Source organism: Pleurodeles waltl, chromosome 4_1 (assembly GCF_031143425.1).
Source record: "Pleurodeles waltl isolate 20211129_DDA chromosome 4_1, aPleWal1.hap1.20221129, whole genome shotgun sequence".
Classification (NCBI taxonomy): Eukaryota; Metazoa; Chordata; class Amphibia; order Caudata; family Salamandridae; genus Pleurodeles; species Pleurodeles waltl.
In genome coordinates this window covers 56,851,239-56,879,218 of record NC_090442.1, presented here as the reverse complement: position 1 = coordinate 56,879,218, position 27,980 = coordinate 56,851,239, and the positions used below count along the sequence as shown (strand labels likewise).

General features: G+C 50.5%; 1 long non-coding RNA gene across 1 annotated transcript in view; it reads right to left on the bottom strand.

The window, feature by feature from the left end:
- Positions 1-385: 385 nt before the first annotated feature.
- LOC138288421 (uncharacterized) overlaps positions 386-27,980 on the bottom strand; it is a 67,684-nt gene continuing 40,089 nt past the window's right edge. Inside the window, exon 2 of the long non-coding RNA XR_011202393.1 lies at positions 386-594. This is a non-coding gene — a long non-coding RNA (uncharacterized lncRNA). The remainder of the gene's footprint in view (positions 595-27,980) is intronic.

Below are 27,980 nucleotides of genomic sequence, written 5' to 3'. Positions count from 1 at the left end.
AATAGCACTTATGGTAATGGCAGAATGTGAGTTAACATCGACACATGACTTGTTTTTTCCAATGTTGCTGTTTAAGGACTGAACCAAGGACTCCTGCTGATACTGATGTGAAACTATTTTATTAATGACGATGTAGCTGGATTGCGGATTTTACTAATGATAATGTAACTTTCATAGATGTAATGTATTCAAGTTTGTGATATTGAAAATGCAATTTAAAACTGGTTAAAAAAAGTTATTGGAGATGCAGTTGGGTAGTTAGCTTTCACAAAAAAATACTAATGGTAGGTCAGCACTAATGAGGGACACATTAGCAAAGCACATTTACTTTTGATAATTATTGAAATTATGAACTATGATTCAATCTCAAGACCGGAGCCATGGATTATGCATTTCCTTTGTCCATTTTATTAATCAGCAGCCTTTACAATTAGAAAAAAAACTTTATTTCACAGAAATCTTAGGGAAGGGGTATTCCACATAACCTATCAAACTCTAAATTCATAACATAGTCCATGTTTATGTCCCCTCTTTCTTCGTGAGATAAAAACGGTTAGTTCCTTCTTGTTCATTCCTGTTTGGAGCCGTCATTCCCTAGAAGAGAAAATACACCTTGTAACTATTCCATGCAGAACCAATATGACGTTCAAGTGGAGGGCACGCAAATAGCAATGTCACCTTAAATCTCAAATACAGTATTCAAAAGCATGATAATGGCAAAATAGTCATACTACTACCATAGGAAAGTCCCAAATGTATCCTGCATCAACTTTGTCACCGGGTCAACAGAAACCTCTTGCTAAAGCGGGTGTTGTCTTCATGTCCTTAACCCCTTCACTGCCATGGACATAATGCTATTAAAATAGGCCCATCTGCCCCCAGGGAGGGCAGAAGCCATTAGGCACGAGGGATGTTTTTATTTATATTGAGAACAGGAGCGACCCCTTAGCCAAGGGTTGTTCCCCCCTCAAGCAATTTAAAAAAAAGACCATTTCTGCCCCCCCACGGGGCAGATTGGCCTATATTAATTAGGCCAATCTGCCCCTTTTGGCAGGGGGGTGGGGTGCAGAAGCCACTAGAAACCAGGTTTTTTTTTTTTTTTTTTTTTTAAACCTTTATATTGATAAGGGGAGCGACCCCTTATGCAAGCTCCCAAATGGACTAAAGTACAAATTACTTACCTTCGGTAACAAAATATCTGGTAGAGACATATTCTAGTTGCAGATTCCTTACCTTAGAATTTCCCCCCAGGCGTTAGACTGTATCCGGAGATTTTTCTTCGAGCAATACCCTCGGGCATCTGTAGGTGGCGTTGGTCGACTCCTCAGGCATCGACTGACGCCTTGATGACGTCGGGAGTAGTACATAGACGCCGCCCTCGCGCAGTGACGTCAGTTTCTTTTAACGACTTTCCACGCCAGAGCGCAGAGCCGCTAAGAACACTGAGATTGGTGCGCCAGAGCTAAGGACCTGAAAGGGGGAACACCTGTCCCTAGAAATAATTTCGCAAAGCGGGGAGGATGGGTGGGCGGTAAGGAAGCTGCAACTAGAATGTGTCTCTACCAGATATTTCAAATACCGAAGGTAACTAACCTGTACATCTGATAGAGACTTCTAGTTGCAGATTCCGTACCTTAGAATTGATACCCAAGCAATGCCATCCTATGTGGTGGGCTGCGAACAAAGATCATACTAGGAAGTCTTGCAGGACTGAACAACCAAAGTAGCCGCCTCGACAGACCTGACTATCCAGGCAGTAATGCTTATCAAACGTGTGCAGGGATGCCCATGTAGCTGCCCGACAGATATCCAGGACAGGAACTCCGCGTGCTAACGCAGTGGAAGCCGCAGTTTCTCTGGTGGAATGAGCATGCAAGCCTTCAGGAGGTTGCCTTTTAGCCAAAGTGTAGCACATTTTGATGCAAAGAAGCACCCATCGAGAGATGATATGCTTTTGCACCGCCTTCCCTTTCTTAGCACCCACATAGCCAAAGAGGTGATCGTCCACCTGGAAATCTTTAGTCCAATGGAGGTAGAACACCAACACTCTTTTTGGGTCCAGACAGTGGAGTCTCTCCCCTTCTCATGGGAAGGGTGTGGGAGTGTGTAGAAGGTAGGCAAAGTGATGGGCTGGCCTACATAAAATGGTGTAAATACCTTAGGAAGGAAGGAAGCTCTAATGCGTAGCACCACTTTGTCAGGGTGTACAGACAAGTATGGAGGCTTTGAAGAAAGCACCTGGAGCTCACTCACCCTGCAAGCAGAGGTGATAGCGACCAGAAAGACAGTTTGAATGCGAGGATCCGCAAGGGACAATTATGCATTGGCTCAAAGGGGGTACACATTAAATAAGTAAGTACAAGATTAAGATCCCACTGAGGCATAATAAATGGAGTGGGAGGAAATAAGTGGGTGAGCCCTTTTAAGAACCTACTGACAATAGGAGATTTAAAGAGTGAGGGCTGATCAGGTAGCCTAAGAAAGGCGGAAACAGCAGACAAATAACCTTTAAGGGTGCCCAAAGCAGAGCCCTGCTGGGCTAAATAATGAACAGAAGAACCTCTGACAGAGGGGCAGAAATGTGATCAACAGATTTGTTGGGACACCATGCCACAAGATTTATTCCAACGACAGGCATATACAGTTTTAGTCGATGGATGCCTGGCTGCCAAGAAACATTGCAGACTTTGGGTGGAAGGGCAAATGCATTCAACTGTTGCAGCTCAATCTCCACGTATGAAGGTGGAGGTTGGACAGGTGCCGGTGGAGAACCGCCCCCTGCTGCTGTGACAGAAGATCCGCCCGAAGAGGCAGTCTGAGTGGAGGATAGATGGACATGCTCAATAGCTCTGGATACCACACTCTTCGAGCCCAGTCCGGAGCCACCAAGATAACTTGGGCCCGGTCGTACTTGATTTTCTTGAGAACTCTGCGTAGAAGAGGGCTAGACGGGAAGGCGTACAGGAGGCCGGAGCTCCACTCGAGATGAAAATCGTCTCCGAGCGAGTGCCGTCTTAGAAAAAAATTCCAATGTGCAAAACAGCTGACATTGCGTGTTCTCTGCGGAGGCAAACAGATCTAACCAAGGCTCTCCCCACTTGAGACCTTGCGTCACCTCCTGATAGAGACGCCATTCGTGATCGACTGTGCGTCGGCGGCTGAGTTTGTCTGCTCTGGCGTTGAGAGCCTGCCAGATGTTCAACCATCAGCGTAATGCCCTGATATTCCAGCCATGTCCAGAGGCGTAGTGCTTCCTGACAAAGGGTCCAGGACCCTACCCCGCGTTGTTTGTTGGAGTACCACATGGCGGTAGTGTTGTCCGTGAACACCTGCACCACTTTCCCTTTGAGAGAGGGAAGGAATGCTTTTGACCTAAGCCTGATTGCCTGTAGCCCGGAGCTCCAGCATTTTTATGTGGAGTCCCGACTCCGCCGGAAACCAGAGGCCTCTGATCTCAGCTTCTCCCATGTGGCCACACCAACCCACAAGTGACGCATCTGTCACTATAGAGAGATCTGGTTGGGGAAGGGAGAGGGATCTGCTGTTGACCCAATTTGGATTCTAAAGCCAGCACTGCAGGTCTTTTGCAGTCCCCTCCGAGATCTGGACCATGTCTGAGCGATTTCCCTGATGCTGCGCCCACTGGAACTTTAGGTCCCACTGCAGCGTGCGCATATGCCATCTGGCATGTATACTAGCAGGAGACAGGAGGCCATGAGGCCCAGCAGGCTCACACTCACCGAAACCCAAGACCGAGGCTGAAAGAAAGATCTGAATCATAGCCTGAAGGTCTTGGACTCGCTTGTCTGGAGAATAAGCGAGAAATTGCACTGTATCCAGAACAGCTCCAATGAAAGTGAGCGTCTGAGAGGGAGTCAGGTGTGACTTCGGCACGTTTATAGTGAACCCCAGCTTGTGCAGGAGGTTCGCCATAGTCTGAAGGTGAGAGACGACTGTCTGGGGAGAAGGCGCCTTCAACAGCCAGTCATTGAGGTAGGGGAAAACTGAGACCCCTAACCTGCACAGATGAGCTGCAACCACCGCCATCATTTTTGTGAACACCAGAGGGGCGCTGGTAAGCCCGAAAAGGAGCATGGTAAACTGAAAGTGCTTGTGACCTACCATGAATCGTAGGTAACGTCTGTGGGCAGGCAGGATGGGGATGTGAAAATAAGCGTCCTGCAAGTCCAACGCTACCATCCAGTCTCATGGGACTAAGGCAGACAGAACCTGAGCCAGGGTGACCATTTTTTATTTCTCCTTCTTGAGGAAGTGGTTCAGGACCCGAAAGTCTAGGATTGGATGTAAGCCCTTGTCCTTCGTTGGTATAAGAAAGTAGCAGGAATAACAACCACAACCCACTTCTGGCACAGGGACTCTTTCTATAGCTCCCTTGGCCAAGAGAGCCACGACTTCCTGGCGGAGAAGCACAAAATGATGCTCCGGAAGATGATGGAAGGTTGGTGGCATGTGTGGTGCTGCAGATTCGAAAGGAGGGTGGGGAGGAGTAGCCCTTCCGAATGATCTGCCAAACCCACCCATCAGTGGTGATAAGTTCCCAGTGGGGCAGGTGATGGCGGATCCTGCCCCCAACTGTGTGGGAGTGAGGGGACAGACTAGGAGGGTTTGGAGACTGCAGTTGGGGGGGGGGCAGAGGTGGACTGGACAGACCTATGGTTCCCTGTCTCACAGCCACGTGGAATTCCGCGACCTCGGCCATGCATAGGCTGCCCAGCGTGCGTGGCACGGTGGCTGGGTTGAGGACATGACAGGGTGCCCCTTCCGTGTTCCACGAAATGGACGAAAAGCTGAATGCGGTGGGCGAGTGGCGGAGGAAAGACCAAGGGACCGAGCCGTAGACTGGGAATCATTGAATCTCTCCAAGGCAGAGTCCGCTTTGTCTCCGAAGAGACGGGTGCCATCAAAGGGCATGTCCATGAGTGACTGTTTGACATCCCCCGAGAAGCCACAAGTGCGTAACCAGGCATGGCGCCGTAAGACCACTGTTGTTGCAACCGATCTGCCCAGAAAGTCTGTCGTATCCCGCCCACAACGGATAGTGAACTTTTCTGCATCTCTCCCATCTTTCACTGCTTGGGAGACGATAGCAAGGGCCTCCTCCGGTATCTGCGGCAGGACTTGCGCAACTGTATCCCACAGGGAGTGGGTATAACGTCACAAAAGACATGCAGTGTTCACAGACCGCAGTGGGAGGCTGCAGGAAGAAAACAACTTCTTGGCAAATTGTTCCAGCCTTTTGGATTCTCTATCCTGTGGTACGGAAGGGAATGCGCCTGAAGAAGTGGAAGCCTGGATAACAAGACTCTCAGGAGTGGGGTGTTGGGACAGGAATTTTGGGTCGGTCGGTGCAGGCCAATGGCGGCGAGCAATAGTCCTGTTCACAGGAGCCCCTGTGTTGGGTTTGGACCATGTACCCAAAAGGACATCGGTGAGGGCCTCATTGAATGAGAGAAGGTGTTCTGAAGTAGAAGCCCCAGGCTGAAGCACCTCAGTCAGGAGATTAGACCTGACTTCCACAGTAGGTAGCTCAAGGCCGAGGACCTCAGCTGCCCTACTGACCACCATACTGTAAGTTGCTCCCTCCGCCGTAGCCACGGTAGGAGGAGACAGCATGCCAGCGTCAGGAGAAGTATCCAGACCACTGGCTTTGCCCAAATCCTGTTCTCAGTCCACAGCATGGTCATCCTGGTATTCATAATGGTCCAGGGATCCATCCAATTCCTCCCCATAGGAAAAAGGGTCCGAATCAGACCTTGGGTGAATAGGCCCCACTGAAGCCGATGGTGCCCTCGGCCGATGCCTCTCCGAGTCGTCTGGGATAAATTCTTGTTCTCCTCCAGGGGAACCCACAAACTATGGGTACCTCTCGAATCCCTATGAAGTTGGCAAAAAAAAAAAAATACGTTATAAAAAAAAAAAAACGCACATTTGGCATGGGTAGCTTATGTGGCCAAAAAGTAATGAAAGCCTAAGCACGAACAGCCCCAAATAGCCAAGAAAAGACCTGGCACCTGAGGGGGAAAGGCCTGGCAGCGAAGCGGTTAGTAAAATTTAAACTTTGTTATTAAAGCTGGGAAATGTTATATTCGGTGTCAGGACCAGAGGTGGGGATGATGCTAGCCGCAGACACCTAACCTTAGAATCGATACTCAAGCAATACCATCTCCGGTGGTGTGTTTGCAGTCCAATTTCAAAGGAGGAAGTCCTGATGGGCCAAAGGGGCAAAATTCTCATTTTTATGGACCTGGGCCTACCTGGCAGTAGTGTCTGATAAACGTGTGCAGGAAGCAGACGCTGCTGACTGGCAGAGGTCCAGTAACAGAACTCTTCATGCCAACGCAGGGGTCGCATCTTGAGATCTGTTGACATGAGCTTGCAAACCTTCACGTGCATCAAAAATTCATAAATATCTTACCCAGTCTGCAGAACGATTAGACTGAATCTACTTGACCTATCTGTAATATACTTGACCCTCACACAGTTGTTAAGTTGTGTGATCCTAGGCAATATTTTATTTAGCTGTCATTTTTTCATTATCATATATGAGAGCACCTTCAAATATGAAAGTTCAGCATTTCTGCTGTACAAAAAAACCTTTTTGATTCAATAGGCTAAACGTTTGCTTCATGCATATTACAAATCTAGCCCACATTAGGCTACACATGAACCCTGACTTGCCTCCTAGTTCACTAATATCATTGTCATCAGGGTGGGGGCAGAAATTAGTTAATTCTTGATAAAGATCTCAGTTTAAAAAATATATTGCTAAAAAGTGATATGGTTGTGCACTATCATTTTCAAACATTTTCCATTGACATAATACATTTTCAGAATAACCTTCGGTAATAATTTATCTGGTAGAGACATATTCTAATAGCAAATTCCTTACCTTTGGATTTCTCCCAGGCGTCACACTAGATCCGGAGATTTTTTTATTATCGCAGTACCCTTGTGCACAGTCAAGTGGTGGCAGTCGTCTATGCGTCTGTTGTTGGCGTCGTGGTCGCCGTGATGGCGTAGGAGGTCGTATATAGGCACCACCTCAGCGTAGTGACGTCCAGTTTCTTTTCACAACTTTGACGCCAAAGCGCAGAGCCATGAAGAACACCAAGAACGGTGTCCCAAAACTAAGGCCCCGTAATGGTTATCCCTGTCCAATAAAATCAGTTCACGAGCAGGAAGGATGGGTGGGTTGGTAAAGAAACTGCAACTATAATGTCTCTACCAGATACATTTTTATTGAAGATAAGTAACTAGTTCATCTGATAGAAACTTCTAGTTGCAGATTCTTTTCTCAGAATAGATACCCAAGCAAGACCATCCTCTGAGGTAGGCTGATAATCTAAGCTCATACTAGAAAGTCCTGCCGGACCGAATGACCAAAGCAGCCGTCTCTGCGGACCTGACTGTCCAGACAGTAATGCATTTTAAATGTGTGCAGAGATGCCCATGTTGCTATTTGACAGATATCAATGACAGGAACTCCAGGTGCTAACGCTGTGGTAGCAGCATTAGCTCATGTAGAGCGAGCACGCAAACCCTCAGGGGCTTGCTTCTTAGCCAAAGCGTAGCACATTTTGATGCAAAGAAGCACCCATTGTGAGATGTTACACTTCTGCACCGCCTTCCCTTTCTTCGTGCCCACATTTCCCCCCCCCCCAAAAAAAAAAAGAGTTCATCATCCAACCCGAAATCTTTGGTAAGATTGAGGTAGTATGCCTAGGCTCTTTTTGCATCCAGACGGTGGAGTCTCTCCTCTTCGTGAGAAGAATGTGGGAGTGAATAAAAAGGGAAAGTGATGGATTGGGCTTCATGAAAGGGCGTGACCACTTTGTGAAGGAATGAGGCCCTCGTATGGAGCCCCACCTTGTCAGGGAAAACAGACAACAATGGGGGTTTAGAAGAAAGAGCCTGAAGCTCACTCACCCAGCGAGCACAGATCACGGCAACCAGAAGAGCAAGTTACTTACCTTTGGTAACGCTTTTTCTGGTGGATACATTAGCTACCTGTGGATTCCCCACCTAATGAATTCTCCCCATGCGCAGCATTAGACGGAAGCTTCTCTCTCTAGCTCTGCACGTCAGGCGAGGACATCACAATTGCCCGACTCCACGCGGCTCCGCGTGACGTTATCGTGGCAATAAAAGGTCCTCGCCGTCGTGCTGACGTCAGTTCATGCAATTTTTTAGGTGCCTTTAAAACATAAAGAACATCGACAATCTACACCCTTTAAGATTAACAAGAATAAACTTTATAGAGAATCTTCATCTAAAAACTTTTGCACAGTTCTTTAAATAAGGGCACATACCAACATGAATGGTTTGCAAACTTGAAAATAACTTGAATGTGAACTATAAACATATATACATATGTAGAAACATTGAAACTGAAGTGCACACCCAAGGTGATCCTGGTATGACCAGACAGACAACGGGGAGGCGGGAGGGACTGTGAGGAATCCACAGGTAGCTAATGTATCCACCAGAAAAAGCGTTACCGAAGGTAAGTAACTTGCTCTTCTGATGGATACAACTACCTGTGGATTTCTCACCTAATGAATAGAGTCCCAAAGCAGTACCACCTCGGAGGGTGTCCGTCTGGTCAAACCAGGAAATCCTGCAGCACCTACCGTGCAAAATTGCCATCCCTCCGCACCTCTGCATCCAAACAATAATGCTTCACAAAGGTGTAGAGGGAAGACCAAGTCACAGCCTTGCAGATGTCCACCATCGGAACACCTCTGGCCAAAGCCGATGAGGTTGACTTGGCCCTGGTGGAATGAGCCCTGATCCCCTCAGGAGGATCCTTCTTTGCCAATGAGTAACATATTTTAATACAAAAACGGCCTACCTGGAGATCGCTCTCTTGTGGACGGCCTTCCCCTTCCTCACGTATCCAATAAAGAGTTGTTCATCCAACCGGAACTCTCTCGTCCTGTCGACATAAAAACTGAGAGCCCTCTTAGGGTCCAGACGATGGAGTCTTTCCTCCTCCTTTGATGGATGCGGAGGAGGGTAGAAACGTCGATAGAGTTATTGATTGTCCCAAGTGAAATGGAGACACCACCTTGGGGAGGAAAGCCACCCTGGTCCTCAAAACCACATAATCCTTATAAAAAGTGGTGAGAGGCGGGTGAGCAGAAAGAGCCTGCAGTTCGCTAACACGTCTAGCCGAAGTGATGGCCACCGTTTTGAAAAACAAATATCCTAATGGGCAGCAATGAAGTCAACACCAAATTCAAGTCCCACTGCGGCATAATAAAAGGCCTGGGAGGAAATTTATTAGTAAGCCCCCTCAAAAATCGAACAACCAAAGGAGATTTGAATAGGGAGGGCTGATCTGGAAGATATAAAAAAAAGTCGAAAGGGACGAAAGATAGCCCTTAACCGTGGGCAAAGCACAACCACGCTGAGCCAATGACAACGCGAGCAACAAAACATCAGAAAGATGGGCACTTAAGGGATACATTTTCTTCTCCCCACACCAACGAACACAATTAGCCCACCTACTTGCATAGACCAACTTGGTGGAGTGTCGTCTGGCTGATAAAAGAACGTCCACCACCTCCGGTGGGAGAGAAAAGGAACTCAGGTTGCCCCGTTCAATCTCCAGACATGAAGCTGCAGGCTTTGGAGGTGGGTGTGTCGAACCTGCCCCTGCGACTGCGAAAGGAGGTCTGCTCTGAGATGGAGACGGAGCGGCGGGTACAGTGAGTCGGAGAAGGTCTGCATACCACACCCTTCATGGCCAATCCAGAGCTAGCAGAATGACTTGGGCCCGGTCTTGGCGAATCTTCCTCAAAACCCGAGGAATCAAGGGTATGGGAGGAAATGCGTAAAGCAACTGGTCGCACCAGGACATCTGAAACGCCCCCCCTAACGCTCCTTGCATCGGATACTGAAGGCTGCATAACGACTGACAATGCGCATTCTCGAGTGGCAAAGAGGTTTATTCAGGGAAAAACCCCCATCCGAAAGATGTAAAGAACTAGATCCGGATGCAGACACCACTCTTGGTTGTCCGAGAAGAAGCGACTGAGCTTGTCCGCACGTACGTTTAGGACCCCGGCCAAATGGTTTGCCACTACACAAAGCCGATGGTCCCGCACCCAGGACCAGAGTCGCAGAGCCTCTCTGCAAAGAAGGTACGACCCTACACCCCCCTGTTTGTTGATATACCAAACTGCAGTCATGTTGTCCATCAGAATCTGAACTGACTGACCGCAAAGGGAAGGGAGGAAGGCCTTGAGGGCCAAACGAATCGCCCGCAGTTCCAGCAGATTGATATGAAACCTCTGCTCTACTGGAGACCAACGACCCTTGATCTCCAGATCCTCCAGATGAGCTCCCCACCCTACGGTGGAGGCATCCGTTATCACCGTGGCCACCGGAGTTGGCTGCGAGAATGGCTTCCCTTGAGAAAGGTTGCCTTCCACAGCCCACCATCGGAGATCCGCTGCAGTGTCTCTGGAGACCCTTATCGATTCCCCGAGATCTCCTCTGTGCTGAAACCACTGCTTGCGGAGGTACCACTGAAGAGCCCTCATATGCAAGCGTGCATGCGTGACCAACAGAATGCAAGAAGCGAACAGACCGAGCAAACAAAGGACCTTGAGGACCGGAACTACCGCTCCTTCTTGAAACATTGGAACCAGCGCCTGAATGTCCCGTATCCGCTGTGGCGGAGGAAAGGCTCGATTCAATGTTGTGTCCAGTACTGCCCCTATGAACAGGAGACGTTGAGAGGGCTCTAGGTGAGACTTGGGCACATTTAATGAAAAACCCAGACTGAACAACAACTGGGTTGTCAGCTGCAGATGACGCAGCACAAGCCCCGGAGACTCGGCTTTGATCAACCAATCGTCCAGGTAAGGGACTACTGCTACTCCCTTCCTCCTGAGGTGTGCTGCAACAACTGCAATCACCTTCGTGAAGACCCGTGGTGCGGAAGTAAGACCAAAAGGAAGGACCGCAAACTGGTAGTGCTGCGATCCTACCACAAACCGGAGATACTTCCTGTGCGACTTGAGAATGGGAATGTGAAAATAAGCATCCTGCAAGTCGACCGACACCATCCAATCCTCCTTGTCCAACGCCAAAAGCACCTGTGATAGAGTCAGCATTTTGAATTTCTCCTGTTTGAGGAACCAATTCAAAATCCTCAGGTCCAAAATAGGCCTCAGATGACCATCCTTCTTGGGGATCAGGAAGTACCTGGAATAACACCCCTGACCCCTTTCTTGCTCTGGAACCAACTCCACTGCACCTTTCAATAATAGGGAGAGAACCTCCTGTTGTAACAGCAGGAGATGATCTTCTGAACAAAAAGGAAAGACGGGGAGGGAAGGGAGGCGGAATCTCCCGAAAGGGAAGGGCATAACCTCTTCTCACCAAACTGATGACCCAAGAGCCTCCCCCCTACCGGAGAGGTATGAGAAACAATGGTGAGAGGACTAGGGCTTCTTTCCAGCGGAAGAGGAAGGGTGCTGCTGCTGGGTGGCACCTCTTGTGCCGACTCTACCCCGCCCCCTGTATGAGCGATAAGGGAGGCTGGAGGACTGCTGCGATCTCCCACGAAAGGAAGATTCTCTTCCAAAAACATGCAGCCGTCTAAGAGATTGAAATGGGGTAGCAGCAGCCTGCAGACCCAAAGATCTAGCTGTGGCCCTACATTCTTTAAAGCGCTCTAGCGCAGAGTCCGCTTTTGAACCAAACAGTTTTGCCCCATCAAAGGGCAGATCCAGCAACATAGACTGGACGTCTGTCGAAAATCCGGAAGTGCGTAACCATGCATGCCGTCTGGAGGCAACGGAAGTCCCCATGGCTCTTGCAATAGAGTCCGTGGTATCCAGCCCTGTCTGAATAACCTGTGTAGCCGCCGCCCGAGCGTCCGAAAGAAGACCACACAAGTCCTGGCACATGTCCGGAAGTACAGTCTTCGTCGCATCCATTATGGCATGGAAATACCTGCCCAGAATACATGTTGCATTGGCAGATTTTAGAGCCATGCTGCAAAAAGAAAACACCTTCCTGGCCGATTGGTCCATCTGTTTGGATTCCCGGTCCAAGGGTACTCCCGGAAACGAACCAGGGGCCGACCTCGAAGAGCAGGATGCTTGCACCACCAAGCTCTCTGGTGAAGGGTGTTTGGATAAAAACTCCGGGTCCCCAGGCGCAGATCTATAATGCCTGGCCACCGACCTACTACCAGCCAAAGAAGAAACAGGCTTCTTCCAAACCTCTTCGATCGGATCCATCAGGGCTTCATTAAATGGTAAAAGAGGATCCACCATGGCTGTAGCAGGATGCAAATCCTCAGTCGAAAGGTTGGTCTTCACCTGCGCCGTCGATAAAGGAAGATCCAGAAATGCTGCGGCCTTCCTAATAAGATTGGTAAGAGGCTGCCTCCTCTGTATATTCACCAGGGGAGGCCAGATTATTCTCGAGAGGTATCAAGACCACTTGCTGTGTCCAACCCAGGGAAATCACCCTGGGGGTCAGTGGTCTCCCCTTCTTCGAGGAATTGCTGCTGATATTCCCTCTCCTCTAAAAGTCTAGGTCATGGAGCAGAGCGACATCGGTGAATGGCACCGGGAAGGCGTCATGACAGGTTCTCCGGATCCACCAACGCCGCAGATGGATCCATCGGCGCCATGGAGAAGGCACCCGCATCCGATGCCGACATCCGACCTCTCGGCCCCATCGCCTCCAACACCAGCATGAAAGGTCTCTCCCTCGACGTTGAGGGCTGCACTATTGGCAGAGGGTCCTGACTTGAATCTCCAGCCGAACAAAATGGCATAAACGGCGTTGGTTTACATGGAGCTGGAACGAGATTGAAAGCCAGGGGACCAGTGGGGCCAGCCGGCGCACCACCTCCCTGAGCCATATTTTGAAAAATCTTGAACATGGCATTAAGGAATGCTGCAGGATCCGTACCCAGAGCCGGGAACGAAGGATAAGCCTGTGGAGCCGGTGCCGGGCTGGACTCTTCAGGTTCAGGATGCACCGGCGAAGCCAGATGACTGAGGCTCCACAACTTCAAAGACTGACGGGGCCGGGGACGTTTGCGGCGTCGCAGGTTGAGGGGGACACAGTCGGACTCACTTCCCAAGACTTTTGGTGCCAGGACGATGGAGACCTTGACCGACTTCTGGACTGACGTCGGGAGTCACGATGACGTCACTTCTTATGGGATGACTTTCCAGAAGAGGACCGATGGTGCCGCTTCCTCTCCTTGGACCTTGCCAAGAAAAGCTTTGCCTCGCGTTCCTTCAATGCCTTCGTATTCATCTTTTGGCAGGATCCGCATTCTTGGAAGTCGTGATCGGAACTGAGGCACCAAAGACAATCGTTGTGCGGATCAGTCACAGACATGCGACCTCCACATTCCCTGCAAGGCTTGAACCCCGACTTTGTCGGAGCCGACATCCTGGAAATACACAAAGTATACCTTCCGAAGAGCTAATGATACAGGTAACAGAAAAGTAACCGTTATCGAAGGCACAGAAAAAAGTGAACTGACGTCAGCACGGCGCCGAGGACCTCTTATTGCCACGATGACGTCACGCAGAGCCGGGCAATTGTGATGTCCTCGCCAACGTGCAGAGCTAGAGAAAAGTTTCAGTTGAATGCTGCGCATGGGGAGAATTCATTAGGTGAGGAATCCACAGGTAGTTGTATCCATCAGAAATGCAGTTTTAAGAATAAGGAGCCGCACAGGACAGCTGTGTAATGGCTCAAAGGAAGCACATATCAGCTAAGTAAGAACAACATTAAGGTCTTACTGAGGCGTGATAAAGTGGGGGGGGGGACAAATGGGTAAGACCATTAAGTAATCTACCCACAAGAGGAGACTTGAAAAGATAATGTTGGTCCGCCAACATTAGGGAGGCTGAGAGCCGCCAAGTAACCTTTAAACAGTGCCAATGCAGAGCCCTACTGGGTGAAAGATATGATGAACAAAAGAACTGCAGAGAAAGAAGCGGTGGGGGGAATCAAGAGACTTCTTTCTACACCATGACACAAATTGATGCCGACAAGCGTATACCGTTTTGGTGGAGGGACTCCTGGTTGCCAAGATAAACTCACAGACTTCGGGTGGAAGGTCAAAAGCCATCAACTGCCGCCGCTCTATCGCCCCATGGAAGGCGAAGATTGGACAGCTTCAGATGGAGAACCATCCCCTGCTGCTGCGCCAGAAGTGCCTCCCGAATTTGCAGTCTGACTGGAAGATCGGTGGCCATGCTCACTAGCTCTGGATACCATACTCTCCGTGCCTAGTCTGGAGCCACAAAGATTACTTGGGCCGGTCATTCTTGATCTTCTTCAGAACTCCGACCAGAAGTGGTATTGGCAGGAAGGCGTAAAGGAAGCCCGAGATCCACTCAAGACTAAAAGCGTTGCAGAGCGAGTGCAGTCATGAAAACTTCAACATGCAAAACAGCTGACATTGAGTGCTCTCTACAGAGCCGAACAGATATAACCAAGGCTCTCCCCATTTGTGAAAGAGATCTTGCACCTTTTCTAGATGTAGACGCCATTCTAGATCGACTGACTCAATGGCTGCATTTGTCTGCTCTGACGCTTAGGGATCACACCAGATGTTGAACCACCAGTGATATGCCCTGATGTGCCAGCCATGTCCAGAATCACAGAGCCTCTTTATAAAGTGTCCAGGACCCTACTCCACCCTGTTTGTTGCAGTACCACATGCCAGTAGTGAGGTCTGTGAAAACTTGCACTACTTTCCCTTTGAGAGAGGGAAGGAATGCTTTCAATGCAAGCGTGATTCCCTGGAGCTCCAGAAGGTTGATGTTGGGCCCAGAATCCGCATGAGACCAGAGGCCTATGATCTACGCCTCTCCTATGTGGCCGCCCCATCCCAGGAGTGAGGCATCTGTCACTACTGAGATATCTGGTTGGGGAAGCAAGAGATCCAGATTCCAAAGCCACCACAGCAGATCTTTCACAGTCCCCTCCGAGATCTAGACCATGTCGGAGAGATTACACTGATGCTGTGCCCACTGGAACTTAAGTCCCATTGAAGAGCCCGCATATGCCATCTGGCATGTGTCACTAGCAGGATGCAGGATGCCATGAGGCCCTGCAGCCTCTGAGTTGTTTTCACCAAAAGCCAGGATAGAGGCTGAAACATCAGAATCATAGCATGAATATTCTTGATTCGCTTTTCGGGAGGATAGGTCTGAAACTGCACTGTGTCCAGAACAGCCCCGATTAAACGGAGCATCTGAGAGGAAGTCAGGTGAGACTTTGGCATGTTTATAGTGAACCTCAATGTATGCAGGAGGTTCGCCTTAGTCTGAAGGTGGGAGACAACTTTCTGGGGCGTGCTTGCCTTCAACAGCCAGTCGTCGAGATAGGGGAAGACCGAAACCCCTAACCTGCGCAGATGAGCTTCAACCACCGCCATCACTTTCGTGAACACCTGAGGGGTGCTGGTAAGGCCCAAAGGGATCACAGTAAATTGAAAGTGCTCGTGATCTACTAGGAATCGTAGACAGTACCCGTGGGCAGGCAGGATGGGAATATGGAAACAAGCACCCTGCAAGTATAACGCTACCATCCAGTCCCCTGGGTCTAAGGCAGACAAGACATGAGCCAGAGTGAGCATTTTGAACTTCTTCTTGCAGAAGAGAATGAGGGCCCGAAGGTCTAGGATAGGACATAAGTCTTTGCCTTTTTTGGGCACCAGAAAATAGCAGGAATAACAACTACAACCTACTTCTGGCACAGGGACCCTCTCTATGGCCCCTGTGGCGAAGAGAGCCGTGACTTTCTAGCAGAGAATTGCCAGATGATCCTCTGGTAAGGGGCCGTAAGATGGAGGCATGGCCGGTGGGGATTACCCCCTTTGTATGATATGCAAAACCCACCTGTCTGTCGTGATGGTCTCCTAGTGGGGCAGGTGAATGCGAATCCTGCCACCAACTGGTATATGAGGGTGGGTACGGACTAGGAAGGTTTGGAGGCTGCACCAGGGTGGAGTGGGCAAACCTGTGTTTTCATGTCCCATGGGCCTGCAGGATTCTGCATCCCCGGTGGCTGTAAAAGGGACACAACAGGAAGCCCGTTCCGTTGCCACGAAAGGGGCAAAATATGGACTGTTGGTGGTGAGGTGAAACCGAGAGGCCAAGGGATCGAGCCATAGCCCGGCACTCAAACCGCTCATGCGCCGAGTCCGCCTTGTCCCCAAAGAGACAGGTGCCATCAAAGGGCATGTCCATGAGGGTCTGTTGGACATTTCCTGGAAAAACAGATGCCCTCAACCAGGCATGGCTCCTCAAGGCCACCGTCAACGCATCCGATTTACCTGTAGAATTGGTTGTGTCCATTTCACAGGGAATGGTGAACTTAGCTGCTTCTCTCCCATCAGCAAAGGCTTGGAAGATGTTAGCCCGGGTCTTCTCCAGGATCTGCGGCAGAACTTGCACAACCGTATCCCACAAGCAGTGGTTAAAGCAGCACAAAAGGCATGCAGTGCTCACCGACCGCAATGCCAGACTGGAGGAAGAAAACCTCATCTTCTTACCAAGTTGGTCTTTGATTCTCTATCCGGGGGAGTGGAAAGTAATGCACCAGATGACAATGATGCCTGGATGAAAAGGCTCTCAGGTGAGGGGTGTTGGGCCAGGAATTTAGGGTCGTTTGGAGCAGGCTGATGGGGGCGAGCGATTCTACTGTTTACAGGAACCCATGTTCTGGGTCTGGACCAAGTACCCGGAAGGACATCAATGAGGGCTTCATTGAAGGGGAGGCTTGGCGGTAGAAGCCCCAGCTTGAAGCACCTCCGTCAGGAGATTCGTCCTGACCGCTACAGTGGACAGCTCCATGCCAATGACCTCAGCCACCCTACTGACCACCACAGAATAAGAGGTTCCCTCTGCCGTAGCCACGGTAGGAGGAGAATGCATGCCAGCGTCTGGAGAAGTATCTAGACCATTAGCTTCACCCTATTCCTGTGCCCAGTCCAAATCAGGGTTATCTAGCTGGTCCAGCGTCCCCTCCTATCCTTCCTTGTATTTGTACCCATAGTAATAAGGGTCCAAACCCAATCTGGGGTGAGAACCACATCGAAGTCAGAAGCAGCGTCGGCCGGCGCAGTTCTTTCTCCGGGTCATCGTGGGTACGAATTGGGTCAACCTCGATCGTGTGCACCACCAATGTCGGGAGCACTAATGACCTAGCTGGTGTCGGGGAAGGTTGCGATGGCACGACCAGGGTCAGCAAGGATCCGGAGGGACCACTGGGGGCAGAGGCCAAAGACGCTGGCGTGGAACCAAAAGGGCCCTCATATGAACCCCTAGGCCTCGAAGGTGCCACAGAAGGGTCAGAATGCCCAAATATGAGACGCATGGCCTCAAAACTCCTTGAGTTTGGCAAGGGTTGCCCTGGCTCACGGAAAATTGGGGAGGTGCGGAGCACAGCAAGGACACTCCTCCCACGACGCATCGGCTGAGCGATGCAGTGAAGTTGGAAAACGTCTGGCCTTCTTCGACGACTTCTTTCTCTGACCTGAATGACACAAATATTATGATGATGAGTGGTGGTGACTCCGCGAACAGTCTCAAGACACTCCTCATGAGTGACACCATGAACGATGCAGAGTCGAGCATCGGGCCTTCATGAGCTTTAGGGACCGCTCCGTCAAAGCCCTCGGGTGCATGGCCTGGCACTCAAAGCACAACTTCGGGTTGCACTACAAACACAAACGGACCGGATGCCGATCTGTCCCCGACATCATATGGTGACAGCCCTCGCAAGGCTTGAACCCGTTCTTCGGGGACATCATGATGCGCCAAGGGTCAACACAAAAATCTGACAAAAGGGTCCAATACACTTAAAAAATTAACAGGGTATCTCTTCTCCAGATCAGCGTGTGGCACAGAAAAGAACGACATCACTACGCCGATTTCCTCAAGTAGTGGAACTAAAATGTTGTGGATGATTGCATGGCAAAGTAGTGGCTTATGGAAGTTAGGTATCCATACACAGACTTTTGAAAGGTTTCCCTAGTGGAAGGTAAACCTCAGTCAATTTCGAAGTACTTAACTTTTGTATGATACAACGAGATACAAGTAGGAAAATACAGGTCTGGTTGAGATGGGAACTGGGGGCAGCAAACAACACTCTACAGCCTTTTCCCCTGCTTAGGTCAGACTTTAGAATTACAACGTGGTTGAGCCTTTTTTAGGTGTTTCAGGTATGAAATCACAAAGTGTCCTTTTCACCCTTGCTACATTCTCCAGAACATATGAAGTGGAGGCTGCCGCTTCTGTAACAGTAAGACTTTCAATGACAGGCAAATGAAAGTGAAGGAAAAACACAAGACTTCATGTGGTTGTCTGATGATGAACAAAATACGCAATGTACTTTACCCTCTGGATTTGGAGGATAAACGATTTCTAGTACCAAGAAGTTTTATGACTCACATTGTATGGATGAAAAAACTGGTTCTTATGCAGTCCGCCCAATGAAATCAGGTGATCAGAAGATGAGCTGGAATCCAAAGGCACCTAACAGTGAGCTGTAGCCTCGGAGTTCTGAGCAGTATCCACCAACTGATAGGGAGTAAGAACCGCAAGTCCTTAGGATTCACAAAACCTATCGGTCCTTGAGGTGGGCAGAAGACTTTAGTATGAGTGTGAATCTCTGGGGCCATGTGTAGGAAGTTGGCTCTGTGTATACTATTTCAAAGTATGAAATAGTCTGCACAAATTCCAAGGTTTCCCCTTAGAGGTAAGATGGTGGCAAAATCAGATAATACTAATGCTCTATTTTGTGGTAGTGTGGTCGAGCAGTAGGCTTATCAAAGGAGTAGTGTTAAGCATTTGTTGTACACACACAGGCAATAAATGAGGAACAAAGACTTAGGCCCTCATTCGGACCTTGGCGGGCGGCGGAGGCCGCCCGCCAAAGTCCTGCCGTCAAAATACCGTACCGCGGTCGCAAGACCGTGGCGGGTATTTTGACTTTTCCCCTGGGCTGGCGGGCGGCCGCCGAAAGGCCGCCCGCCAGCCCAGGGGAAAACGACCTTCCCACCATGAAGCCGGCTCGTAATCGAGCCGGCGGAGTGGGAAGGTGCGACGGGTGCTACTGCACCCGTCGCGTATTTCACTGTCTGCTATGCAGACAGTGAAATACTAGCGGGCCCTCTTACGGGGGCCCCTGCAGTGCCCATGCCATTGGCATGGGCACTGCAGGGGCCCCCAGGGGCCCCGCGACACCCCCTACCGCCATCCTGTTCCTGGCGGGCGAACCGCCAGGAACAGGATGGCGGTAGGGGGATTCAAATGGGCAACGGAAAACCGGCAGGAGACCGCCGGTTTTCCATTTCTGACCGCGGCCAAAGCGCCGCGGTCAGAATGCCCAAGGGAGCACCGCCGGCCTGTCGGCGGTGCTCCCGCCCCCGTTGGCCCTGGCGGTGCAACACCGCCAGGGTCATAATGAGGGCCTTACTCCAGTCCAATTGGTTTTTATATTGAAAAATATTTTCTTAGTTTATTTTAAGAACCACAGGTTCAAGATTTACAGTTAACACTTTAAATGTAAGGTACTTCACTTAGATACTTTAGGAACTTTGAATAAAACCAATATCATATACAGTGTTTGTAAAAATGGCAATAAGCTATTTTCAAAATGGACAGGGCAAAAATCAACAGTTTCTGAGGGAGGTAAGTAAAGGTTAGATTAGGAGGTAAGTAAAACACTTACAAGTCTCAGTTCTGGGGCTTAGGTAGCCCACCGTTGGGGGTTCAAGGCAACCCCAAAGTTTCCACACCAGCAGCTCAGGGCCGGTCAGGTGCAGAGGTCAAAGTGGTGCCCAAAACACATAGGTGCCTATGGAGAACAGGGGTGCTCCGGTTCCAGTCTGCCAGCAATTTAGTACCTGCGTCCTTGGGGGCAGACTGGGGGGGAGGGATAGGGGGAGAGGATTGGGCGCACAAGTAGGCATACAAAATACACCCTCGGCAGCACAGGGGCAGCCGGGTGCAGTGTGCAAAGCAGGCGTCTGGTTTCAATGGAGGGACCTGGGGGTCACTCTAGCGGTGCAGGCAGGCACAGGGGGGGCTTCTCGGGACAGCCACCACCTGGACAAGGCAGAGGGTCACCTGGGGGTCACTCCTGCGCTGAAGTTCGGTTCCTTCAGGTACTGGGGGCTGCGGGTGCAGTGTTGGTTCCAGGCGCCGGACCCTTGTTGGAGGTCACGGTCAGGGGGTGCTTCTGGATTCTCTGCAGGCATCGCTGTGGGGGCTCAGGGAGGGGTCGTCTCTTGTCACTCACTGGCTCGCAGACACCGGGGAGTCCTCCCTGCAGTGTTTGTTCTCTGGATCTTGAGCCGGGGGCATCGGGTGCAGAGTGTGAAGTCTCACACTTCCGGCGGGAAACGTGAAGTCTTTGAAAGTTGCTTCTTTGTTGCAAAGAAGTAGCTGGTTTTGAACAGGGCTGTTGTTCAAGGGAGTTTCTTGGTCCTTTAGTCCAGGGCAGTCCTTTGAGGCTTCAGAGGTCGCTGGTCCCTGATGGATGCGCTGCTGGTTGTAGGTTTTCGAAGTTGGAGACAGGCCGGTAGGGCTGGGGATAAAGGCTTGTAGGTCAGCAGTCCTCCTCGTTTCTTCAGGTTGCAGGAATCTGATTTCCTGGGATCTGGGGTGCCCCTAAATACTGAATTTAGGGGTGTGTTTAGGTCTGGGAGGGCAGTAGACGATGGCTACTGTCCTGGAGGGTGGCTACACCCTCTTTGTGCCTCCTCCCTGTGGGGAGGAGGGCACATCCCTAATCCTATTGGGGGAATCCTACAAACTCAAGATAGAGGATTTCTCAAGGCTGGGGTCACCTCAGGACACCTTAGGGGCTGTCCTGACTGGTGGGTGGCTCCTCCTGGTTTTCCTCATTATCTCCTCCAGCCTTGCCGCCAAAAGTGAGGGCAGTGGCCGGAGGGGCAGGCATCTCCACTAGCTGGTATGCCCTGTGGTGCTGTAACAAAAAGGGGTGAGCCTTTGAGGCTCACCACCAGGTGTTATAGTTCCTGCAGGGCGAGGTGTGAAGCACCTCCACTCAGTACAGGGTCCCCATTTGGCCAGCAAGTTGTCTGGTTTGTGGCAGGGACTGGTCAGCCTACCTCTAGAACTCTGGTTGGCGTTCAGGGGGCATCTCTAAGATGCCCTCTGGGTATATGTTATAATAATTTGCACACTGGCATCAGTGTGCATTTATTGTGCTGTGAAGTTTGATATAAAACTTCCCAGATTTCAGTGTAGCCATTATGGAACTGTGGAGTTCGTGTTTGACAAACTCCCAGACCATATACTCTTATGGCTACTCTGCACTTACAATGTCTAAGGTTTTGCTTAGACACTGTAGGGGCATAGGGCTCATGCAGCTATTCCCTGACCTGTGGTAGCGTGCACCCTGCCTTAGGGCTGTAACGCCTGCTAGAGGGGTGACTTACCTATGCTACAGGCAGTGTGAGGTTGGCATGGCACTCTGAGGGGAGTGCCATGTCGACTTAGTCATTTTCTCCCCACCAGCACACACAAGCTGTGAAGCAGAGTGCATGTGTTGAGTGAGGGGTCCCCAGGGTGGCATTAGACATGCTGCAGCTCTTAGAGACCTTCCCTGGCATCAGGGCCCTTGGTACCAGGGGTACCAGTTACAAGGGACTTATCTGAGTGCCAAGGTTGTGCCAATTGTGGAGACAAAGGTACAGTTTAGGGAAAGACCACTGGTGCTGGGGCCTGGTTAGCAGGGTCCCAGCACACTTTCAAATCATTACTTAGCATCAGCAAAGGCAAAAAGTCAGGGGGTAACAATGCCAAGGAGGCATTCCCTTACAACTACCCTCTGATAAGCCTAACTGCTCGACCACACCACAAACCGAGCATTATTATTATCTATTATTGCCTCTGTCAAGCCTCTTGGGGAACCCCTGGACTCCGTGCACAGTGTATCTCATTTTGATATTGTACAGACAGAGCCAGCTTCCTACAGTAGGTTTGTAGGGGGCACCTCTAAGGTGCCCTGTGGGTGCATTTATTATTACATTCATCACAGGATTCAGTGAGGGTTTATCAATACAAGATGTTTGATAACAAACATCCCTATCTTCAGTGAAGCCATCATGTAGCTGGGGAACGAATAAGTTACTTACCTTCGATAACGCTTTTTCTGGTGGATACAGTAACTACCTGTGGATTCCTCATGGAAAGAATTCTCCCCTTGCGCCAGCCTTCAACGGAAATTTCTTCTAGCTCTCCACATCGATGATGACGTCACAATCGCCCGACTCCACGCGATGCCACATGACGTCATCTAGGCAATAAGAAGCCGTCGACGACGTGCAGACGCCAGTTATCACCATTTTTTACGTGCCATAGAGGCGAACAGGTTAAACCTAAAGAGCACACATTAATCCAGAATGGACTAAAATAAAACATTTAATATAAAACTCAATATAAATCACAGTTATGAATGCTCAATTCGAGATAGAAATAACAAATATAAGTCTAATTCCAGTCCAAAATATCCTTTTCACTATCTTAAATTGCGAAGGAAAAGTATATACAATGAATACAACCATATGCAAGTGAAAGCTGTATACATACATATACAAGTCCAAGGATGCGCACCCAAAGAGATCCCGGTTTGACCAGTCAGGCAACGGGGAGGTGGGTGGGACCGTGAGGAATCCACAGGTAGTTACTGTATCCACCAGAAAAAGCGTTACCGAAGGTAAGTAACTTATTCTTCTGATGGATACACCTACCTGTGGATTCCTCACCAAAAGAATAGAGTCCCCAAACAGTATAACCTCCGGTGGTGGGTGCCCGAATGGTCAAACCAAGAAATCTTGCAGCACCGAGCGAGCAAAATGGCCATCCCTCCTGACCTCAGAGTCCAAACAGTAATGCTTGGCAAAAGTATGGAGGGATGCCCAGGTCGCTGCCCTGCAGATGTCAGCCACAGGAACACCTCTAGCTAAAGCCGATGAAGCTGCTTTGGCCCTGGTGGAATGGGCCCGAAGCCCCACAGGTGGATCTCTCTTCGCCAAAGAATAGCAAATCTTAATACATAGAATGACCCACCTGGATAGCGTTCTCTTGTGGACCGCTCTACCTTTCCTCTTCCCCACGTATCCAACGAAGAGCTGTTCATCCTGTCTGAACTCTTTCGTCCTGGCGACGTAGAAGCTCAGTGCGCTTCGCGGATCCAGCCGATGGAGCCGCTCTTCCTCCTTGGATGGGTGAGGTGGAGGGTAAAAGGAAGAGAGAGTAATTGACTGCCCCAGGTGAAAGGGTGTAACAACCTTCGGTAGGAAAGCCGCCTTGGTCCTCAACACCACTTTGTCCTTGAAGAAGGAAAGGAATGGGGTTTCTACAGTTAGAGCCTGAAGCTCGCTAACCCTTCTGGCAGATGTTATTGCCACCAGGAAAACAGTTTTAAATACTAGGAACCATAAAGAACAAGAGTGCATGGGTTCAAACGGGCCCCCATAAGAAAAGTTAAAACCAAGTTAAGGTCCCACTGAGGCATAACGAATGGCGTGGGTGGATACTTATTAGAGAGTCCCTTTAGAAATTTTAAAACAATTGGTGATTTAAAGAAGGATGGTTGATCAGGAAGGCACAGAAAAGCAGATAGTGCAGACAAATAACCCTTAACAGTGGCAACTGAAAAACCTTTCTGTGCCAAATAGAGCGCAAAAGGATCTAAACTATTCTCTCCACACCAGCTTGTAAACTTAGCCCAACGATTCGCATAGATTGACTTGGTGGAGTGTCACCTGGCCGATAGAATAACTTCCACCACATCTGGATGGAGAGAAAAGGAACTCAGATTGCCCCGTTTAATCTCCAGGCATGAAGATGCAGGCTCTGGAGGTGGGGGTGTAGAATCTGCCCCTGCGATTGCGAGAGGAGGTCCACCCTGCAAGGGAGACGGAGCGGAGGGCACTGAGTGAGTTGAAGTAGGTCCGAATACCACACCCTTCTCGGCCAATCCGGAGCTATTAAGATGACTTGCGCTCGGTCTTGGCGGATCTTCCTCAGAACTCGAGGAATTAAGGGTATGGGGGGAAACGCGTAAAGCAACTGACCCTTCCAGGACATCTGAAACGCGTCCACCAGAGCTCCTTGCACCGGATACTGGAGGCTGCAAAACAGCGGGCACTGCGCATTCTCTTGAGTTGCAAACAGATCTATTTGTGGATATCCACACATGTGGGAGATATACAGAACCAGATCTGGATGAAGACGCCGCTTGTGGTCGACCGAGCTGCGTCAACTGAGAATGTTTGCACGCACATTCAGGAATCCGTCCAAATGATGTGCAATCAAGCAGATCTTGTGGTCCTGAAGCCAGGACCAGAGTCGAAGAGCTTCTCTGCAGAGAAGATACGACCCCACTCCTCCCTGCTTGTTTATATACCACATCGCGGTCGTGTTGTCCGTTAGAACCTGGACTGACTGACCGCGAATGGAAGGGAGGAAGGCCTTGAGTGCCAGCCGTACTGCCCGCAATTCTAACAGATTGATGTGTAATTTCTGTTCTACTGGAGACCAAAGGCCTTTGATCTCCAGGTCCCCCAGATGAGCTCCCCACCCTAGAGTGGAAGCATCCGTTACCACTGAAGCCACTGGTGGGGGTAGCGAGAACGGCCTTCCTTGAGACAGGTTGCCGACCGCTGCCCACCATTGAAGATCCACTGCAGTGTCTCTCGAGATCTTTATCGAGTCCTCGAGATCCCCTTTGTGCTGAAACCACTGCCTGCGGACGCACCACTGGAGAGCCCTCATGTGCCAGCGTGCATGAGTGACCAACAGTATGCAAGAAGCAAACAGACCGAGCAGACGAAGGACTTTGAGGATTGGAACTGCCGCTCCATTTCGAAACATTGGAATCAAAGCCTGTATATCCTGAACCCGCTGTGGCGGAGGAAAGGCCCGATTCAATGTCGTGTCCAATACTGCCCCTATGAACAGGAGGCGTTGAGAGGGCTCCAGGTGAGACTTGGGTACATTGATTGAAAACCCCAGGTCGTACAACAATTGAGTTGTCGACTGGAGATGGCACCGCACGAGCTCTGGAGTACTGGCTTTGATCAACCAATCCTCCAGATATGGAAACACAGCGATCCCCTTTCTTCTGAGCTCTGCCGCTACCACCGCCAACACCTTCGTGAAAACTCGAGGCGCTGAAGTAAGACCAAACGGGAGGACCGCAAACTGATAATGTTGTGATCCCTCCACAAAACGGAGATACTTCCTGTGCGATCTGAGGATCGGAATATGAAAATACGCGTCCTGCAAATCGACCGACACCATCCAGTCTCCTTTGTTCAATGCCAAAAGAACCTGTGAGAGGGTCATCATTTTGAACTTTTCCTGTTTGAGGAACCAATTCAAAATCCTCAAGTCCAAAATCGGTCTCAGCCGACCATCCTTCTTGGGAATCAGAGAGTATCTTGAATGGCACCCCTGGCCCCTCTCTTGCTCGGGAACCAACTCTATTGCACCTTTTTGTAATAGGGATAATACCTCCTGCTGTAACAGGAGAAAATGGTCTTCCGAACAGAAGGATGGGCTGGGAGGGAGGGTGATAGGAAATTCCCAAAAGGGAAGAGCGTACCCCCTCTTCACAATGTCGATGACCCAGGAGTCTGATGTTATGACCTCCCACATTGGAAGAAAAAGGGTAAGTCTCCCCCCTACTGGAGACGAATGGACAGGGAATGGTGGAGGACTACGGCTGCTTTCCTTGCTGCACCCCTCCCGAGGAAGAGGCAGAGTGCTGCAAGGTGGCTCCTCTCGTACGGACTCTGCCCCTGCCCCTGAAGGATCTGTAAGGCAGGGTAGAAGCAGTTTGTTGTGGTCCTTGCAGTCTTCCTCGAAAGGAACCACGTCCAAATTCTTTAAATCTCCGAAAGCCTCTAAAGGTTGATGAGGCCGACGACTGGAGTCCCAAGGATCTAGCTGTCACTCTGCTCTCTTTAAAACGTTCTAAGGCTGAGTCAGCCTTAGAACCGAAGAGCTTTTCCCCATCAAACGGAAGATCAAGGAGTGTAGCCTGCACGTCTGTCGAGAAGCCCGATGATCGAAGCCAAGACTGCCTCCTAGAGACTATGGTTGTGCCCATAGCCCTAGCCACCGAGTCCGAGGTGTCCAAACCAGACTGGATCACTTGCGTCGCAGCCGCCTGAGCATCCAAAAAGAGTTGCAGCATCTCCTGTGACATATTAGGATGGCCCTTTGCCTCTTCCATAAGGGCATGTATGTAACGTCCCAGTATGCATGTGGCATTGGAAGATTTTAGGGCCATACTGCACGATGAAAATGTCTTTTTAGCAGTATTGTCCATCTTTTTCGACTCTCTATCAGCAGGAACCCCAGGAAACGAGCCAGGAGAGGATCTGGAGGAACATGAAGCTTGGACCACAAGGCTCTCCGGAGATGGTTGCCTGGAAAGAAACGCCGGATCCCCAGGCGCCGTCCTGTAACGCCGAGCCACCGCTCTGTTGACCGCAGCAGTGGATACAGGTTTCATCCAAATATCCTTAATAGGGTCCAGCAGAGCCTCATTGAATGGAAGAAGAGGCTCAGCAGAAGCAGATGTTGGATGGAGGACCTCCGTCAATAAATTTCTCTTAACCTCCGCGGTAGGAAGAGTAATATCCAAAAAGTCTGCAGCCTTACGAATGACCTTATGGAAAGAAGCTGCCTCCTCTGTGATCTCTCCAGGAGAAGCTAGATCCCATTCCGGGGTAGTGTCAAGGCCACTAGCTGAGTCCAGACCCTGGAAGTCACCTGAGGGCTCTACAACTTCTCCTTCCTCCAGGTGCTGCCTCGCGTACTCCTCCTCTTCCAAGAGACGAAGGGCCAGGCGCCTTGATCTAAGTCTGGACTCCAAGCCTAGAGTCGACAAGGCGTCAGCCGACGCCGAACCTCGGATTCGTCCAAAGCCGGAGGCTCCGGCTCCACAGCGTTCTTGGACGTCGATGGGATCAGAGGCGAATCCGACGGTGTAGCCATCCTGATCGACGTCGTAGGCATCGGCGCCGCTTCAGAGGTAGCAGACATAAACGGGGTGAACGGCGCCGACTTGAAAGACGCCGGAACACCCAAGTCGTAGGCCAAAGGACCAGACGGACCTGCATGACTTCAACCCGGCGCCATGGAAGCAAAGATGTTAAACATAGCGTTCAAAAACGCTGCAGGATCCGATCCCGGAGTCGGGAAACTGGGTACTGTTGCTGCTGCACCGGCGCCGGCAAAGCTGCCGAAGAGGGTCCAGGTAACTCCTGGCCAGGAGAACCTTCAGGCCTCTGGGGAGGCTCGACCTCAAAGACCGACCCAGGTGACGTCGGGGTCGCCGGAGGTGGAGGGGTGACGGTCGGGCTTATCTCCCACGTCGGATGACGCCGAGTCGACGGAGAAGCCGATCTGGACCTGGACCGTCCTTTGCTCGATTGGCGCCGAGATCCATGACAGCGCCGAGAGCCACTATGGTGATGACGAGACCTAGAGGATCTCGACGAAGACTCCCTCCTATGACGCCTCTTTCTTCTTCTTGGACCGGGCCAAGAATAACTTTGCCTCCTTTTCTTTGAGTGCCTTAGGGTTCATGCGCTGGCACGAACCGCATGCCTCGACCTCATGATCGGAACTAAGACACCAGAGGCAGTTTTCGTGGGAGTCGGTAACCGACATCCGACCCCCGCATTGGTTGCTTTACTCACTGCACACGGCCGCCCCTGTGCCGCTGAGGGTGTACCTTGTGTGCCTTCTCGTGTCCCCCCCTGGTGCTCTACAAAACCCCCCTGGTCTGCCCCCCAGAGGTCGCGGGTACTTACCTGCTGGCAGACTGGAACCGGAGCACCCCTGTTCCCCATAGACGCCTATGTGTTTTGGATACCTCTTTCCTGTGCACGTGACCAGCCCTGAGCT